We start from the raw sequence: 7,373 nt of genomic DNA, 5'->3' as shown, positions 1-7,373 counted from the left end.
AAGAGTAGCAACAGTAGTAGCAGTAGTAGTAGCAATGAGGGGTAATGAAGCTTTGACTCTCGATGCGCACCCACCATACCAACGCATTGGTTGCCTATGCTGATGTTCCTTCGGTGACACCACCTCTCGTACCGTACGTACGTCTACCATTCAATTTTGCATTGTTATACACAAAACCGACTCCTTACGAACCATAGTAAAACCGTAAAATACTGTAGACATACATGGACAAACGGAAACCTATGCTTGCTTAAATCCTAATGACAAGAATGCGAAAATTTTATAGAAGACCTTAAAACTAATCATAATGTTTTAAACGCGGGATATATTACCCATTATCTTCATCAGAGAGGACACTAACTTGAGGGGATAATCAAAGTTTTGCTTAAAAGAACGTTTTTAATAAAATTTGTAGAACCGTAATCTGAAATGTCAGTTAGTCATATTCTGCCACCAAACTTAAACAGAAAATTTATTTGTCCATCACAAATTGTTATGTTATACTAGAGCTTTGCTCTATATATATATATGTACATGTATATATATATATATATGAAAATGCAACCTTCCTTGATAATAACGTAACAAACAGTTACCTGTTTAAGAGCATTTTTACATAGGGATGCAGAGCATTTGTATGGCTTTGCTTTGTTTTCTTCTTTTTTCTTCACTTTATCTATGTGTTCATGTCTCAATCGGTAAACGATTTAATGGAGGATTGTATGTGCATTTCTACATTTTGGAGTTTTGTTAACGTTAGCGTTGGTTTAAATATGCGTTTACATGATCATTTGGTCACTTTCGCACCAACGTTTGTAGACAGATACACTCACACATTATCATGCAAACACAAAAGCTATATATATATATACAATTTATAGAAATTTTATAGAACACAGAACATATGTATGTGCATTCGAGAAAATGCATGCATTTGGTTCTGTATTCGCTTTGTATAAACTTACGATACTTACGTGATTGTGCCATGTGCAATGCTTTAAACTTAGGGATGCAAACTGCCAATAACATTGCCTGCCCGTCTCGTTACCCTACCCCTTTTGAACCAAACAAACAAATGCGTTAATTTTTGCGTGTGTGCATGATGCATGGATTGCTTTTGCAACCATTGAAATATATACGCTTGTGCAGGTGCCTATGTGTGCCTATGTATATTCGTATGCGTACATACATTGCAGGTAAATATTTGTATTTTACCTGGCTCGAGGCTCAGGTTGCCCACACAATTGTAGATGTTTACATTCGCACATGCATACATACATACATATGCACATTCTCACACCTCCTGTTAAACTCTTAAAATTCTATGGTTTTTGACAGTGTAAAGTGCGTAAATGCACTTGAACCAAATAAAAAAAGGAACGAACCAGTATCCTTTCCTCTATCGTCATCAACTTTCTAGTGATTACATGCCATAAGACTCTACATTATTTGCATGCACAAAATATATATATATATATAAATTTCTTTTGATCTCTGCACTTATTATTAATGACTATATCGCGAATAAAAGTTTAATTTGATAACAATTACTATAAACTCAAAGGAAACTATCATAATCAACAAGCGAAGAATTTGCTTATGCCTGGCAGAGCAAAGATCGAATATTTACCGTGTCAGTCTTTATTTTTCGTAGACGTATTATTTTTAGGCGTATCAATTAACAGATCCTGAGCATGGTCGAAGTAAATTTTAAACATAAAACCTTTTTATATAAAATATATTTTACTAATATCAGTGTGACATACATATACGACGATATTCTTGACAGATCCATTCAATTTCTAGATAGTACCAACCTTCAAACGATAGATGTTAACATTTCATGACATTCTGACAATTAATTTTCAAGTTGCAATTATTTGAGGGACATTACTCTTTTGATCGCTTTGGATGGCTTTCGTCGGTTGCTGTTCACTCAGCTGACTGCCGATTTGTCTCTAGAGTGCAATGATAAGTCCAAGTTCCATTCATTGTCATATATCGCATAAAAATTTCTCTTTATTTCGTCCAATTAGAACTAAGCAGCGCTTTATATCATCAACACGGTGTTGCCAAAGGTGAGAAAGCTCTGTTTGAAAGGGGCGCTGAGTTTGCTCGGTACTTGCAAATGATTTTGCAAAATGGTTGAGCTACCTTTTAATATTTTCAGGATGTCCACTATTTAACGCAGTCCCTCTTTCTTAATTTTAATGAGTGAGGTATAATATATATTTCTCTATTTTAATTAGTTATTTTACAGTTTTTTGTTTAGGAAAACGTCTACTTATGAATCCAATCCATTTTCAAACTTAATATATATTTACATGAACAAATTTCGTAAAATTTCGAAGAGGTCAATAAACGGACGAATAAACAGACGAACATCCGCAAGTTACTATCTAGAGCGTTATGCAAATTTTCTAGGAAGCGGGTTTTACAAGCGACTAGATGCGTAGTGATTTTCATATCCAGCATTGAAAAATCGCCGGATAAAGGATTCGTCCCTCAGAGAATACACATTAGCTATTTTAAGGTGATATTCTAAGCTGATTTTATCGCATTCGTTTGTGAGCTTGTTCTCGATCTTTTTACCCTTCGAAATTGAAAGCATTTAGACGGAAAGATGAATATCGTCATATATTTTCTTAATTGATTATCATGAAGTGAAGTTAGAAAATCGTTGTGATTTTTTCTTCTGTTTTTTCTTTTCATCTTTTCTTCTTATCTGTGACATTTTGATTAGCATATAAGCAAATTAAATTGCCCGTTATTTTGCTTACAGTTTCCAGCGAAAATTTTTGGAAACGTGACAAAAAAGGAAAAGGGCAAAAAAAGAGATTGCGTAATAGGGTGCACATATGCAAATTGACTAAAAACATTGCGTTCTCGAGATTTAGAGAGAGAGTTTAATTGAAGCTAACTAATGATCAAAACGCTTAACGGATGTAGACGCGTTTTCTGTGTGTGTTCTCAAAACTTAAATTGCTCTCTCATGAACCATGTTTCGGTTCGATTGAAGAGTAAAATTTTATCAATGCAAAAAAAAAAAACTAATCGTTAGAATAAGCATTCACAGTTCAAAGGGATAACTACATAGGAGCTTTTAATGATCAAACAATAATAATGGCAGCCGAATTTTATTGCCGAAACTTTCGATTTGTCGCTTTATTTTGAAGAAACGAGACAATGAATTTAAATATAAATTATAAATTATTAAGAACCGGTGAAACTAAAGCTCAATATGCTTCAATATGACCACGCAAGCACCTGAATGAGATATTTTTAGTAGTTGGTGAAAACTTGTTAGAGTACGAATTGGCTATTGCAGCCTTTACTGCCTGATTTAAATTTATTTTAAAGGCTTGGAGCTGAGAAAAGTTTTAGAAATGCAGAATTTTTACTATAAAAGCTGACTTCAATTTGTACTTAATTCGGATTTTTACTGATACGCAATAAACGTACTATGAGCGCGACCGCAAGATTCCTGCGAAATGGATGGTTCACGACAGTTATTTCTGTAGTAATCTGTAAAATTGTAATAAAAAAAAGAAACTACTGTTTCTTAGGCTTGAAATAGATTTAATATGTTCTCAACTTTTTTATTTACTTATGTATATAAAGAATAACGATTATAATTACATAACAATAAAGATAACAATAGCGAACTTATAATAATAATGTAAAAGCTAAACGTAACCAGTAAAGGTAAACGTTACTAACCAATCATCATATTATAGGCGAGCAAAAGTAAGATATAACATACACTTGCGTACATGTCAAAGCACTGGCTACGTATTTATGCAAGTAATATAGATTGAAAAAGGAAAACAGCTTCACAATCAGTGATATAAGTTACAATTTTTAATAATACTATAGAAATCCGTAGCTGTGTCGAGCACACTATAGCTATCATTGTACATTTGACAAAGCGTACGAAAAGGAATATAAAGGACGTAGGTAATAAGGCATTGCGATAACCTGCCACCGAGAGGAGCATATATTGCATATATCGCATTAATTCAACCAAAAATAAAACTCCTAAACATTCATGGCTTTTTTCTAACATTAGAAAATTGATTCATTTTTTGTTCACATGGAAAGAGGGTACGACAAGACTTCCGCTCTAAATTACGCATTGCAAAAATTTGAAAAAAATTTTTGTACTGATTCCGCCGCACCAACATGACATTTACAGCTATGTATCCAACCGAACTGTAACCGAACTGTAATCTAACGTAGACATAACCGAAGTCGTATACAATCGTTTAGTGATATAAAGGTCGACAAACTCCCTAGATCACCTCTTTACGAATCCTAAAAGTGATTTAGCTTTCAATATGAATAAATGCTTAATCTATGGCGTCAAGAATTTAAAATGAAAATTTTAACATAATCGCTAAGTAGCGATCTCGTTCAGATCTGACTGCAACGCCCGCATTTGGAACGAACCTTCTATACCCATCGCCAATGTCGTAAAAAAGGCAAAAGAAAACAAAAATAAATAAAAGAACTATATTTTCATGGTCTGTAGTAAGAAGTGGGCGCGCCTTTTTTTCTATTTTCAAAATAAGAGTTTTTGTCGCAGGCAGGTGGGTGCTATAGGCATGTCCTTCGAAAAATTTAAGTTAATTTCAAATTCTTTTGCAGATTTGTAGGCGACATTTTCATTTTCGCTAACGGGAGAATGTTTACCAGAAATACTACGCAGATAGACAAAGAGACGAAGAGAGCGTTATGTTTAGATGCATTCCAAAATTTGAAATTGATGAAGAATTTATATAACTTATGTTGTGTTGAAGCTTGTTTCTTCGCATCGTAAAGGTATTGAAAAAAAATTAATTTTTGATACGCTACAATATTGGGCAGGCGTGGTCAATTTTTTTTTTATTTTTGACGGATGCGTTGCCCATAGAATATGCTATCCAATTTTTGTATATTTATCCGATATAGTTCGTTTAAGAAAGCAGAAGTTCTCTCACTTTACGTAGTACTGTAAGCGAAACCTTTGACCAATTTCGCTCATTTTGACCATCAGCTTGCGCGCAAGAACTTCCAATGTTTCTGCCAAATTTGAAGTTGATAGTTTCATTTTTGTGACCAAAGAAATATTTAGAACAGACATTACGCAGACGAGCAGATGCATGGTCCTGCTTAAATCCGTTCAGAGTTTAATGCTGGTCAAGCTTGTGGGATTTCAGAAGCTTACTTCTGGGCATTGCTTCCTTGGATGATGGGTATAAAAGTCAATCACGACACTCCAATATTAAAGAATATGCAAGTTTATGTTTTTTCTTATTTTCAATCTCTTTTAGATTACCAGTGATGGGTATAAAAAATTCGGTCGCAACCAAACATAATTTTCTTACCCATTATTGGTTAACGTTTTTTGTTTTCTCCCTTTTTTTGTTTATCAGCTGCTAATGTTACTTGTATGGTAATAGTGTACTTCAAGGGAACTGATTTTGCATTCATTTAATTCTTCATTTTTGGTTCATAGTTTGACTAGAAACATTATGTAAAGAACGCGGAACAGTTTAGAAATTCAAGTCGAAATCATCCTCCTGATGTGAAGTATAATCGAACTACAACTAATAAATTATATGTATCTTTTCAACTCAAGGACTTTCCCATATTAATATTAATTGCATTATTTGTTATCTCCTTCATTATGTTAATATTTTTCAGGCCAGTGTCAGAGATGCTGAAAAAGAAAATGTTCTTATCACCCATAACCAAAAGCTGAGAACATTTTCAACTTTAACAAGTGAAAGACAGTAACTTTTATTAAAATTTATATAAAATCTCATCGCAAAACACGGCAGCCGGTTATTTAGCACACATAAATGTTACACAGGTTCTGCCATTACTCATGATATATAAATACATTCATATTATACTTTTGTGTAACAATTTAGCCCAGTAATATGATTGCCGACGACATGTACAGCAGTTATTGGTTCGCTTTTGAATAGTGACTATAATAAAATCCACATTCCAAAACTGGCTCTAACCTATTCATTTTTATTACTATTTATTACCTTATCTAGTATTTGTTATTTATCATAAAAATGAATTAAGGTCACGTGGCGACGTTTATATTGTTGTTTATATTATTTTATAATTATACACACAACCACTAAAGAGGTTCATTTAAATAAGTTTTTTATTATAGATAAATAACCAGACAGAAACTTACATTCACTTTGACGTGAATTTTGAATACCCATCAGCTCATGCGGTCACATAATAATTTCAATGCTGAGATATAATAATTAAAATACTAAAATAAAAATACTATAATAACGGAATAGTTAAAAATAATACGACTAATAAATATTCTTGGCTCATTTGTTATAGGGGCTTACGAAAAAAATTTGTTTTCTTCACTTTAAAACCATTTTCACAGCCTACATCCTCTGCGATAGAGAGTGCATTAACTATATGCGAAGTATGTAATTTCCATCCTTTGTTATACCAAACAATTAAGACGCGTTTTCTGCATCAATTTAAACTTGTTTGTCCATCTAACCGTCTGTGCGTAAATCTGTTTGTGTGCCTAATATTAATCCATATAGTATTGTGTTCAACCTACAAATCGGATTTTTTGAAATATTTTAACGAAATTCAAGGCACGCTCTTTTCTAAAAAAAAAAAAAAAAAAAACATGCCATCAATGAAAAAAAATTTGCAATTTTTAAGAATTTCTCAACGAAAATCGATAAACAATAATATTTATATATATGGCAAAAAATTATAATTTTTTAAATTTTTTATGATGAAAGATAGATTCTGTATAGAAATTGATTGTATGAGATTTGAAATACGTAAGTCGGTATTTTGGACCCTCTTCCATATAAGGATTCTCATGAAAAATAAATCTTTGTATTGCGAAACAAATTTAATCTTTAGCATCTTATTAAGAAAATGAATAAAGAACTAAAATAAGAAAATTAAATTCGCTAAAATATGGACTATGTTAGCTCACGTTTTAAGCTCTCTCTCATATAAAGTCCGTAATGGAAAGTGTTGCTTTACACGAAAACAATATCTCATTATTAGTATTTTATCACGGGTACTCCACAGTCAGGCTTGCACGACTATAATGTATTCATATGTTCAGCTTAATTAATTGCTATCAAATATAATATTTTTTATTTTGCATTATTGCGAAACAAAATACTTCAAAGGGGCGCCTGTTATTTATTGGTGGTTGTCAGAACTGGAATGGTAAGCCGTGTTTACCGCTATCGTTCGACGGGGGCTATGATTAGGTCACTTTTACGTACAGGCTACATTTTACAGATTAAATACTAATTATTTCTTTGGAAAAACCTCTATGTTAATTATATTCAATGAGATTAAATTTTAATTAA

Source organism: Glossina fuscipes, unplaced genomic scaffold, assembly GCF_014805625.2.
Source record: "Glossina fuscipes isolate IAEA_lab_2018 unplaced genomic scaffold, Yale_Gfus_2 60, whole genome shotgun sequence".
Lineage (NCBI taxonomy): Eukaryota > Metazoa > Arthropoda > Insecta > Diptera > Glossinidae > Glossina > Glossina fuscipes.
Note: the sequence above shows the minus strand (reverse complement) of the source record.